Raw genomic sequence first — 12500 nt, forward strand, 5'->3', positions numbered from 1 at the left:
GAGGGAGTGACAGAGAGAGGGAGAGGGAGAGGCACAGAGGGAAAGATAGAGAGAGAGAGGGAGACGGAGAGATAGAGAGGGAGGGAGAGACAGAGAGAGAGAGAGAGGAAGAGACAGACAGACACAGAGATAGAAAGACAGGCAGAGAGACACAGAGAGGCAGAGAGAGGGAGACAGACAGAGAGAGAGAGAGGGAGACAGACAGAGAGACAGAGAGAGAGAGAGACGGAGAGAGAGAGAGAGAGAGAGGGAGATAGGCAGGGAGACAGAGAGAGACAGAGAGAGAGAGAGAGAGACAGAGAGATAGAGATAGACAGAGAACGAGAGAGAGACGGAGAGAGAGACAGAGAGTGAGTGAGAGACAGAGAGTGAGAGAGACGGAGAGAGAGAGAGAGAGAGAGAGACAGAGAGAGAGAGACAGAGAGAGAGAGACAGAGAGCGAGTGAGAGACAGAGAGTGAGAGAGACGGAGAGAGACAGAGAGAGAGAGAGACAGAGAGAGAGAGACAGAGAGCGAGTGAGAGACAGAGAGTGAGAGAGACGGAGAGAGAGAGAGAGAGACAGAGAGAGAGAGACAGAGAGCGAGTGAGAGACAGAGAGTGAGAGAGACGGAGAGAGTGAGTGTGTTGTAACCCTCGCTGGAGGAGACCATGTCCTCTGATTTGGAGAGCAGTTTGACCTCCATGGATTGGCTGCCGTGTCTCTCGCTCCCTGGGACAGGACAGCGTGCCGCCAAGACACGGCGAGGACGGAGGGGTGGTCTGGGGGTGAAGCCCGCTCACAGCTACGCCAGTCTGATCAGGATGGCCATCGAGAGCTCTCCGACTGGGAGGATGACGCTGAGGGAGATCTATCAGTGGATCTCGGACAACTTCAAATATTATCAGCAATCTAGCCATGGCTGGAAGGTGAAAGGTCATCTGGGTCAGGAATGGCCAACTCCACCTAACCTCTCACACTCTCTCCATCTCCACCTAACCTCTCACACTCTCTCCATCTCCACCTAACCTCTCACACTCTCTCCATCTCCACCTAACCTCTCACACTCTCTCCATTTCACACTGTCCCTCTCACACTCTGCCCATCTCACACTCTCTCCAACCCACACTGTCCCTCTCACACTCTCTCCATCTCACACTCTGCCCATCCACCCTCTGTCCAACCCACAGTCCGTCCATCTCACACTATCTCCACCTCACACTCTCTCCATCCCACACACTCTCTCTCTAACCTCCACTCCCTGTCTCTCACTCCTCCGGAGGTCCCCAGCATCACAGAGGCCAGTCTTCAGCCAATTTGATTCACTCCACGTGATATCAAGAAACGGCTGAAGGCACTGGATACTGCCAAGGCTGTGGGCCCTGACAATATTCCAGCAATAGTACTGAAGACTTGTGCTCCAGAACTTGCCATGTCCCTATCCAAGCTGTTCCAGTACAGCTACAACACTGGCATCTACCCGGCTATGTGGGAAATTGCCCAGGTATGTCCTGTACACAAAAAGCAGGACAAATCCAACCCGGACAATTACCGCCCCATCAGTCTACTCTCCATCATCAGTAAAGTAATGGAAGGGGTCATCAATACTGTTATCCAGAGGCACTTGCTTAGCAATAACCTGCTCACCGGTGCCCACTTTGGGTTCCGCCAGGGCCACTCAGCTCCCGACCTCATTACAGCCTTGGTTCAAACATGGACAGAAGAGCTGAACTCCCGAGGTGAGGTGAAGAGCGACTGCCCTTGACATCGAGGCAGCATTCGACCGAGTGTGGCATCAAGGAGCCCTGGCGAAACTGGAGTCGATGGGAATCAGGGGGGGAAAACTCTCCGGCTGGTCGGAGTCACACCCAGCGCGAAGGAAGATGGTTGTGGTTGTCGGAGGTCAGTCATCTCAGCTCCCGGGACGTCACTGCAGGAGTTCCTCAGGGTTAGTGTCCTCGGCCCAACCATCTTCAGCTGCTTCCTCAATGACCTTCCTTCCATCGTAAGGTCAGGAGTGGGGATGTTCGCTGATGGTTGCACAATGTTCAGCACCATTCGCGACTCCTCAGATACTGAAGCAGCCCCGTGTCCAAATGCAGCAAGACCTGGACACTATCCAGGCTCAGGGCTGACAAGTGGCGAGTAACATTCGCGTCACACAAGTGCCAGGCAATGACCATCTCCCAACAAGAGAGAATCTAACCATCGCCCCCTTGACGTTCAATGGCATCATCATCACTGAATCCCCTACTATCAACATCCTGGGGGTTACCATTGACCAGAAACTGAACTGGGACCAGCCAGATAAATACTGTGGCTACAAGAGCAGGTCAGAGGCTGGGAATCCTGCGGAGAGTAACTCACCTCCTGACTCCCCCTCCAAAGCCTGTCCACCATCGACAAGGCACAAGTCAGGAGTGTGATGGGACACTCCCCACTTTGCCTGGATGAGTTGCAGCTCCCACAACACTCGAGAAGCTCGACACCGTCCAGGACAAAGCAGCCCCCGCTCGATCGGCACCCCATCCACAAACATTCACTCCCTCCCCCACCGACGCACAGTGGCAGCAGCGTGTGTACCATCTACAAGATGCACTGCAGCAACTCGCCAAGGCTCCTTCGACAGCGCCGCCCAAACCCACGACCCGCTCCCATCCAGAAGGACGAGGGCAGAAGACACATGGGGAACACCACCACCTGGAAGTTCCCCTCCGAGCCACTCACCATCTTGACTTGGAAATATATCGGCCGTTCCTTCACTGTTGCTGGGTCAAAATCCTGGATCTCCCTCCCTAACAGCGCCGTGGGTGTACCTACACCACACGGGGGACAAAATCCTGGAACTCCCTCCCTAACAGCGCCGTGGGTGTACCTACACCACACAGGACAAAATCCTGGAACTTCCTGCCTAACAGTGCCGTGGGTGTACCTACACCAGACGGACAAAATCCTGGAACTCCCTCCCTAACAGCGCCGTGGGTGTACCTACACCATACGGGACAAAATCCCGGAACTCCCTCCCTAACAGTGCCGTGGGTGTACCTACACCACACGGGACAAAATCCTGGAACTCCCTCCCTAACAGCGCCGTGGGTGTACCTACACCACACGGGGACTGCAGCGGCTCAAGAAGGCGGCTCACCCCCACCTTCTCAATGGGGCAATTAGGGACGGGCAATAAATGCTGGGCCCGGCCAGCGAGGCCCACATCCCCGTGAATGAATAAAAGAAAAACACTCTCTCTATCTCACATCCTCTCTTTCTCACCCTCTCTATCTCAAACTCTATATATCAAGCACTCTTTCTATCTCCCACTCTCTGTCTCTTTCACACTCCTCTCTCTGTCTCTCTCTCTCTCTTTCTCTGTCTCACATTCTTTGTCTCGCTCCCCCTCTCTCTCCCTCTCTGTCTGTCTCTCTCTCCCTTTCTCTGTGTGTATCTTTCTCTCTCCGTCTCTCTGTCTCTCTCTGTCTACCTCCTTCTCTCCCTGTCTCTCTGTGTCTCTCTATCTGTCTCTTTGTCTCTATCTCCCTGTCTCTGTCTCTCTCTTTCCCACTCCCTCCCTCCCTTTCTCTGCCTTTCTAAGTGTCTCATTTTCTATCTCTCTCTCCCTATCTTTCACTCTCCGCATGTGTGTGTTTCCCTCTGTCTCTCTCTCTCCCTTTCTCTCTCTATGTCTCTCTCTCCCTTTCACTCTGTGTGTGTGTGTCTCTCTCTCTCTGTTCCTCTATCTGTCTGTCTTTCTCTCTCCTGTCTCGCCCCAAGTCTCAGAATTGCCCCAGTGCTGGGTGAGGCCATTCAGCCCATCGTGCCTGCTCTCCCATGGAGCAATTCTCCTCGTTTCACTCCCCCTCCGCCTTCTCCCCCACTAATCCCGCACATTCATCCTTCTCCGTGAACAGTCTGGGCCCCCCTCGATCGAACCTGACTCCCTCTTCCCCACCCCCTCGGGCAGCGCATCCCAGACCCTGACCACTCGCTGGGTGAGAGAGTCTCTCCTCGTGTCTCCTCTACCCAATCCCCTTCAATCCGCGTCCCCCTCGATCGCTCCTCAATGGGAAACAGTTTCTCCCGATCGACTCTGTCCCAGACCCCCCCATCCTCGCCAGTTTTGAACCCCTCGATCGAGTCTCCTCTCCACCTTCTCTTCTCCGAGGGGAACATTCCCCCAACGTCTCCCATCGATCCACGGAACTGGAGTTCCTCATCCCTGGAACCGTTCCTGTGAATCTCTTCCCCGCTCTCTCCCAGTGTCTTCACATCCTTCCCAAAGTGCAGAGCCCAGAACTGGACACAATACTCCCGCTGAGGCCGAACTAGTGTCTTGTACAAGGTCAACATAACCTCCTTGCTCCTGTGCTCTCTATGCCCCTATTAATAAAGCCCAGGGTACTGTCTACTCCATTAACCGCTCCCTCAACCTGTCCTGCCCCTTCAATGATTTACCCACATATACCCCCAGCTCCCTCTGCCCCTGCACCCACTTTAGAATTGTGCCCTTTATTTTATATTGTCTCTCCATGTTCTTCCTACCAGAATCAAGCACTTCCCACTTCTCTGCATTAAACTGCATCTGCCACTTCTCCGCCCATTCCCCCAACCGTTCTACGTCCTTTTGAAGTTCGACACTGTCCTCCCCATCCGTCCACAACGCTCCCAAGTCTCGTATCGTCCGCAGATTTTGGAATGTGTGCCCCGCACACCCAGGTCCAGGTCACTCCTATATATCAGGAAGAGCAAGGGTCCCGGACACTGACCCCCCTGGGGAACTCCGCTACAAACCTTCCTCTGTCCCGATAAAACACCCAACGACCACGTCCCTCTGTTTCCCGTCCACCCGGCCCATTCCCTCTCTGTGTCCCCTTTCATCCCGTGAGCTATAACATCGATCACAAGTCTGTCGTGTGGCACTGGCGCGAATGCCTTCTGGAAGTCCAGGTACACTGCATCTACTACATTACCCCCATCGACCCTCTCTGATCCCTCGTCCAAATAAATTCAGCCGGTTCGTTGAACATCTGGGTTCTCGGGCACGCTGGGGGGTACGAGGTAACAGCAGGAGTACGTGAACCGAGAGACTTGACTAAAATCTTTCTCCCCGCTCACCAGAACTCTATCCGCCACAATCTCTCCATGAACAAATGCTTCAGGAAGATTCCACGGACAAGGGCGACCCCAGGAAAGGTGAGAGGAAGGAAATCAACAACTGTGGGAGGGTCAGCGCTGAGGGAGCGCCGCACTGTCAGAGGGTCAGTGCTGAGGGAGCGCCGCACTGTCGGAGGGTCAGTGCTGAGGGAGCGCCGCACTGTCGGAGGGTCAGTACTGAGCGAGAGCCGCACTGTCGGAGGTTCAGTACTGAGGGTGCGCCGCACTGTGGGAGGGTCAGTACTGAGGGAGCGCTGCACTGTCGGAGGGTCAGTACTGAGGGAGTGCCGCACTGTCGGAGGGTCAGTGCTGAGGGAGCGCTGCACTGTCGGAGGGTCAGTGCTGAGGGAGAGCCGCACTGTCGGAGGGTCAGTACTGATGGAGCGCCGCACTGTCGGAGGGTCAGTACTGAGGGAGCGCCGCACTGTCGGAGGGTCAGTACTGAGGTAGCGCTGCACTGTCGGAGGGTCAGTGCTGAAGTGTGTCCAGGAGGTTCGGTGCAGGTTTAACATGTTACCTCGCTGTGTGCTGTAGGGATCTTACTGGACGATAGCTGTGAACGGGAAGGAAAAACCAACCCCTCGAGGAGTGAAAAAGCTGCCAAAAGGAGCAAAGGTGACACCCGGATTTCAGAAAAGAATATTCTCACCGGAATGTCTCTGGGAAACCCATTGGGATTGTGTACAGTGGGAGTGAACGGGAAGGGGTTTGGGATTGGGATTGTGTACAGTGGGAGTGAACGGGAAGGGGTTTGGGTCCATTGGGATTGTGTACAGTGGGAGTGAACGGGAAGGGGTTTGGGTCCATTGGGATTGTGTACAGTGGGAGTGAACGCGAAGGGGTTTGGGATTGGGATTGTGTACAGTGGGAGTGAACGGGAAGGGGTTTGGGATTGGGATTGTGTACAGTGGGAGTGAACGGGAAGGTGTTTGGGATTGGGATTGTGTACAGTAGGAGTGAACGGGAAGGGGTTTGGGATTGGGGTTGTGTACAGTGGGAGTGAACGGGAAGGGGATTGGGTCCATTGGGATTGTGTACAGTGGGAGTGAACGGGAAGGGGTTTGGGATTGGGATTGTGTACAGTGGGAGTGAACGGGAAGGGGTTTGGAATTGTGTACAGTGGGAGTGAACGGGAAGGGGTTTGGGATTGGGATTGTGTACAGTGGGAGTGAACGGGAAGGGGATTGGGATTGTGTACAGTGGGAGTGAACGGGAAGGGGATTGGGATTGTGCACAGTGGAAGTGAACGGGATGGGGATTGGGATTGGGATTGTGTACAGTGGGAGTGAACGGGAAGGGGTTTGGGTCCATTGGGATTGTGTACAGTGGGAGTGAACGGGAAGGGGTTTGGGTCCATTGGGATTGTGTACAGTGGGAGTGAACGGGAAGGGGTTTGGGATTGGGATTGTGTACAGTGGGAGTGAACGGGATGGGGTTTGGGATTGGGATTGTGTACAGTTGGAGTGAACGGGAAGGGGTTTGGGATTGGGATTGTGTACAGTGGGAGTGAACGGGAAGGGGTTTGGGTCCATTGGGATTGTGTACAGTGGGAGTGAACGGGAAGGGGTTTGGGATTGGGATTGTGTACAGTGGGAGTGAACAGGAAGGGGTTTGGGATTGGGATTGTGTACAGTGGGAGTGAACGGGAAGGGGTTTGGGTCCATTGGGGTTGTGTACAGTGGGAGTGAACGGGAAGGCGATTGGGATTGTGTACAGTGGGAGTGAACAGGAAGGGGTTTGGGATTGGGATTGTGTACAGTGGGAGTGAACGGGAAAGGGTTTGGGTCCATTGGGGTTGTGTACAGTGGGAGTGAACGGGAAGGCGTTTGGGATTGGGATTGTGTACAGTGGGAGTGAACAGGAAGGGGTTTGGGATTGGGATTGTGTACAGTGGGAGTGAACGGGAAGGGGTTTGGGATTCGGATTGTGTACAGTGGGAGTGAACGGGAAGGGGTTTGGGTCCATTGGGATTGTGTACAGTGGGAGTGAACGGGAAGGGGTTTGGGTCCATTGGGATTGTGTACAGTGGGAGTGAACGGGAACGGGTTTGGGTCCATTGGGATTGTGTACAGTGGGAGTGAACTGTGTAGAGTTAGCTTGACTCTGTATCTAACGGGGAGAGTGTTTTCTGTTATTCTGCAGGATGAACATGGCAATCGCTCTCCCGTATCAGGGAATTCTAATTGCCTGGATCATGGAAATGAAGAAGCTAACAGTCTCTCAGTCTCGGTGAGAGGCTCTAGAATCAACAATGTACCGTACAGGAGAATCATTCAGACCCTCCGACAGTGCGGCGCTCCCTCAGTACTGACCCTCCGACAGTGCGGCGCTCCCTCAGCGCTGACCGTCCGACAGTGCGGCGCTCCCTCAGTGCTGACCCTCCGACAGTGCGGCGCTCCCTCAGTACTGACCCTCCGACAGTGCGGCACTCCCTCAGCGCTGACCCTCCGACAGTGCGGCGCTCCCTCAGCGCTGACCCTCCGACAGTGTGGCGCTCCCTCAGCGCTGACCCTCCGACAGTGCGGCGCTCCCTCAGTACTGACCCTCCGACAGTGCGGCGCTCCCTCAGTACTGACCCTCCGACAGTGCGGCGCTCCCTCAGGACTGACCCTCTGACAGTGCGGCTCTCCCTCAGTATTGACCCTCCGACAGTGCGTCTCTCCCTCAGCACTGACCCTCCGACAGTGCGGCTCTCCCTCAGCACTGACCCTCCGACAGTGCGGCACTCCCTCAGCACTGACCCTCCGACAGTGCGGCGCTCCCTCAGCACTGACCCTCCGACAGTGCGGCTCTCCCTCAGCACTGACCCTCCGACAGTGCGTCACTCACTCAGTGCTGACCATTTTCTCTTCCTCTTGGCAGTCATCTCATGATGCGGGACATGCGAGGCACAGCAAGATCCCAGATGTAATAGTGACCTCGCAGCTGACACATGATTTGGAGAGTACAGGGGACTGCAGCCTGTTGCCTGGGATTACACAGGTCAATGTTCCACTACTACAGAATCCAGGGACACTGGCCCCTGACCACAAGGTAAGGTGCCCTCCTTAACAGGGTCCCTGACAGTGAGAGAGAGAGACTCCCTCCTTAACAGGGTCCCTGACAGTGAGAGAGAGAGACTGCCTCTTTAACAGGGTCCCTGACAGAGAGAAAGAGAGACTCCCTCTTTAACAGGGTCCCTGACAGAGAGAGAGAGAGAGAGACTCCCTCTTTAACAGGGTCCCTGATGGAGAGAGAGAGAGACTCCCTCTTTAACAGGGTCCCTGACAGAGAGAGAGAGAGAGAGACTCCCTCTTTAACAGGGTACCTGACAGAGAGAGAGACTCCCTCTTTAACAGGGTCCCTGACAGAGAGAGAGAGAGAGAGACTCCCTCTTTAACAGGGTCCCTGACAGACAGAGAGAGAGAGAGACTCCCTCTTTAACAGGGTACCTGACAGAGAGAGAGAGAGACTCCCTCTTTTACAGGGGTCCCTGACAGAGAGAGAGAGAGAGAGAGACTCCCTCCTTAACAGGGTCCCTGACAGAGAGAGAGAGAGACTCCCTCTTTAACAGGGTCCCTGACAGAGAGAGAGAGAGACTCCCTCTTTTACAGGGTCCCTGACAGAGAGAGAGAGAGAGACTCCCTCTTTAACAGGGGTCCCTGACAGAGAGAGAGAGACTCCCTCTTTAACAGGGTCCCTGACAGAGAGAGAGAGACTCCCTCTTTAACAGGGTCCCTGACAGAGAGAGAGAGAGACTCCCTCTTTTACAGGGGTCCCTGACAGAGAGAGAGAGAGAGAGAGACTCCCTCCTTAACAGGGTCCCTGACAGAGAGAGAGAGAGACTCCCTCTTTAACAGGGTCCCTGACAGAGAGAGAGAGAGACTCCCTCTTTTACAGGGTCCCTGACAGAGAGAGAGAGAGAGACTCCCTCTTTAACAGGGTCCCTGACAGAGAGAGAGAGAGAGAGACTCCCTCTTTAACAGGGTCCCTGACAGAGAGAGAGAGACTCCCACTTTAACAGGGTCCCTGACAGAGAGAGAGAGACTCCCTCTTTAACAGGGTCCCTGACAGAGAGAGAGAGAGACTCCCTCTTTTACAGGGGTCCCTGACAGAGAGAGAGAGAGAGAGAGACTCCCTCCTTAACAAGGTCCCTGACAGAGAGAGAGAGAGACTCCCTCTTTAACAGGGTCCCTGACAGAGAGAGAGAGAGACTCCCTCTTTAACAGGGTCCCTGACAGAGAGAGAGAGAGAGACTCCCTCTTTAACAGGGGTCCCTGACAGAGAGAGAGAGACTCCCTCTTTAACAGGGCCCCTGACAGAGGGAGAGAGAGAGAGACTCCCTCTTTAACAGGCTCCCTGACAGAGAGAGAGAGAGAGAGACTCCCTCTTTAACAGGGTCCCTGACAGAGAGAGAGAGACTCCCTCTTTAACAGGGCCCCTGACAGAGGGAGAGAGAGAGAGACTCCCTCTTTAACAGGCTCCCTGACAGAGAGAGAGAGAGAGAGACTCCCTCTTTTACAGGGTCCCTGACAGAGAGAGAGAGACTCCCTCTTTAACAGGGTACCTGACAGAGAGAGAGAGACTCCCACTTTAACAGGGTCCCTGACAGAGAGAGAGAGACTCCCTCTTTAACAGGCTCCCTGACAGAGAGAGAGAGAGACTCCCTCTTTAACAGGGTCCCTGACAGAGAGAGAGAGAGAGAGAGACTCCCTCTTTAACAGGGTCCTTGACAGAGAGAGAGAGACTCCCTCTTTAACAGGGTCCCTGACAGAGAGAGAGAGACTCCCACTTTAACAGGGGACACTGACGGAGAGAGAGAGACTCCCTTTTTAACAGGGTCCTTGACAGAGAGAGAGAGAGAGACTCTCTCTTTAACAGAGTCCCTGACAGAGAGAGAGAGAGAGAGATTCCCTCTTTAACTGGGTCCCAGACAGAGAGAGAGAGAGAGACTCCCTCTTTAACAGAGTCCCTGACAGAGAGAGAGAGAGAGAGGATTCCCTCTTTAACTGGGTCCCAGACAGAGAGAGAGAGAGAGACTCCCTCTTTAACAGGGGTCCCTGACGGAGAGAGAGAGAGAGAGAGACTCCCTCTTTAACAGGGGACACTGACGGAGAGAGAGAGACTCCCTCTTTAACAGGGTCCCTGATGGAGAGAGAGAGAGACTCCCTCTTTAACAGGGTCCCTGACAGAGATAGAGAGAGAGAGAGACTCCCTCTTTAACAGGGTCGCTGACAGGGAGAGAGAGAGAGAGACTCCCTCTTTAACAGGGTCCCTGACAGAGAGAGAGAGAGAGAGAGAGAGACTCCCTCTTTAACAGGTCCCTGACGGAGAGAGAGAGAGAGAGAGAGACTCCCTCTTTAACAGGGTCCCTGACAGAGAGAGAGAGAGAGAGACTCCCTCTTTAACAGGGTCCCTGACGGAGAGAGAGAGAGAGAGAGAGACTCCCTCTTTAACAGGGTCCCTGACAGAGAGAGAGAGAGAGAGACTCCCTCTTTAACAGGGTCCCTGACGGAGAGAGAGAGAGAGAGAGAGAGACTCCCTCTTTAACAGGGGTCCCTGACAGAGAGAGAGAGAGACTCCCTCTTTAACAGGGTCCCTGACCGAGAGAGAGAGAGAGACTCCCTCTTTAACAGGGTCCCTGACAGAGAGAGAGAGAGAGAGACTCCCTCTTTAACAGGGGTCCCTGACAGAGAGAGAGAGACTCCCTCTTTAACAGGGTCCCTGACGGAGAGAGAGACTCCCTCTTTAACAGGGTCCCTGACCGAGAGAGAGAGAGAGAGAGAGAGACTCCCTCTTTAACAGGGCCCCTGACAGAGGGAGAGAGAGAGAGAGAGACTCCCTCTTTAACAGGGGACACTGACAGAGAGAGAGAGAGAGAGAGAGAGAGACTCCCTCTTTAACAGGGGACACTGACGGAGAGAGAGAGACTCCCTCTTTAACAGGGTCCCTGACAGAGAGAGAGAGAGAGAGACTCCCTCTTTAACAGGGCCCCTGACAGAGGGAGAGAGAGAGAGACTCCCTCTTTAACAGGCTCCCTGACAGAGAGAGAGAGAGAGAGACTCCCTCTTTTACAGGGTCCCTGACAGAGAGAGAGAGACTCCCTCTTTAACAGGGTACCTGACAGAGAGAGAGAGACTCCCACTTTAACAGGGTCCCTGACAGAGAGAGAGAGACTCCCTCTTTAACAGGCTCCCTGACAGAGAGAGAGAGAGACTCCCTCTTTAACAGGGTCCCTGACAGAGAGAGAGAGAGAGAGAGACTCCCTCTTTAACAGGGTCCTTGACAGAGAGAGAGAGACTCCCTCTTTAACAGGGTCCCTGACAGAGAGAGAGAGACTCCCACTTTAACAGGGGACACTGACGGAGAGAGAGAGACTCCCTTTTTAACAGGGTCCTTGACAGAGAGAGAGAGAGAGACTCTCTCTTTAACAGAGTCCCTGACAGAGAGAGAGAGAGAGAGATTCCCTCTTTAACTGGGTCCCTGACAGAGAGAGAGAGAGACTCCCTCTTTAACAGGGGTCCCTGACGGAGAGAGAGAGAGAGAGACTCCCTCTTTAACAGGGGACACTGACGGAGAGAGAGAGACTCCCTCTTTAACAGGGTCCCTGATGGAGAGAGAGAGAGACTCCCTCTTTAACAGGGTCCCTGACAGAGATAGAGAGAGAGAGAGACTCCCTCTTTAACAGGGTCGCTGACAGGGAGAGAGAGAGAGAGACTCCCTCTTTAACAGGGTCCCTGACAGAGAGAGAGAGAGAGAGAGACTCCCTCTTTAACAGGTCCCTGACGGAGAGAGAGAGAGAGAGAGAGACTCCCTCTTTAACAGGGTCCCTGACAGAGAGAGAGAGAGAGAGACTCCCTCTTTAACAGGGTCCCTGACAGAGAGAGAGAGAGAGAGAGAGAGACTCCCTCTTTAACAGGGTCCCTGACAGAGAGAGAGAGAGACTCCCTCTTTAACAGGGTCCCTGACGGAGAGAGAGAGAGAGAGAGAGAGACTCCCTCTTTAACAGGGGTCCCTGACAGAGAGAGAGAGAGAGAGACTCCCTCTTTAACAGGGTCCCTGACCGAGAGAGAGAGAGAGACTCCCTCTTTAACAGGGTCCCTGACAGAGAGAGAGAGAGAGAGACTCCCTCTTTAACAGGGGTCCCTGACAGAGAGAGAGAGACTCCCTCTTTAACAGGGTCCCTGACGGAGAGAGAGACTCCCTCTTTAACAGGGTCCCTGACCGAGAGAGAGAGAGAGAGAGAGAGAGACTCCCTCTTTAACAGGGCCCCTGACAGAGGGAGAGAGAGAGAGAGAGACTCCCTCTTTAACAGGGGACACTGACAGAGAGAGAGAGAGAGAGAGAGAGACTCCCTCTTTAACAGGGGACACTGACGGAGAGAGAGAGACTCCC

General features: G+C 54.3%; 1 pseudogene across 1 annotated transcript in view; it reads left to right on the plus strand.

Annotated features, from left to right (window-relative positions):
• Positions 1–514: 514 nt before the first annotated feature.
• The window catches only part of LOC144678283 (forkhead box protein J3-like), a 14696-nt pseudogene continuing 2710 nt past the window's right edge, over positions 515–12500 (plus strand). Inside the window, exons 1-4 of the transcript XR_013576021.1 lie at positions 515–907; positions 5091–5165; positions 5661–5741; positions 7989–8159. The product of XR_013576021.1 is annotated as a forkhead box protein J3-like (transcript). The remainder of the gene's footprint in view (positions 908–5090; positions 5166–5660; positions 5742–7988; positions 8160–12500) is intronic.

This window comes from Cetorhinus maximus, unplaced genomic scaffold (genome assembly GCF_964194155.1).
Source record: "Cetorhinus maximus unplaced genomic scaffold, sCetMax3.hap1.1 HAP1_SCAFFOLD_3953, whole genome shotgun sequence".
NCBI classification, from domain to species: domain Eukaryota; kingdom Metazoa; phylum Chordata; class Chondrichthyes; order Lamniformes; family Cetorhinidae; genus Cetorhinus; species Cetorhinus maximus.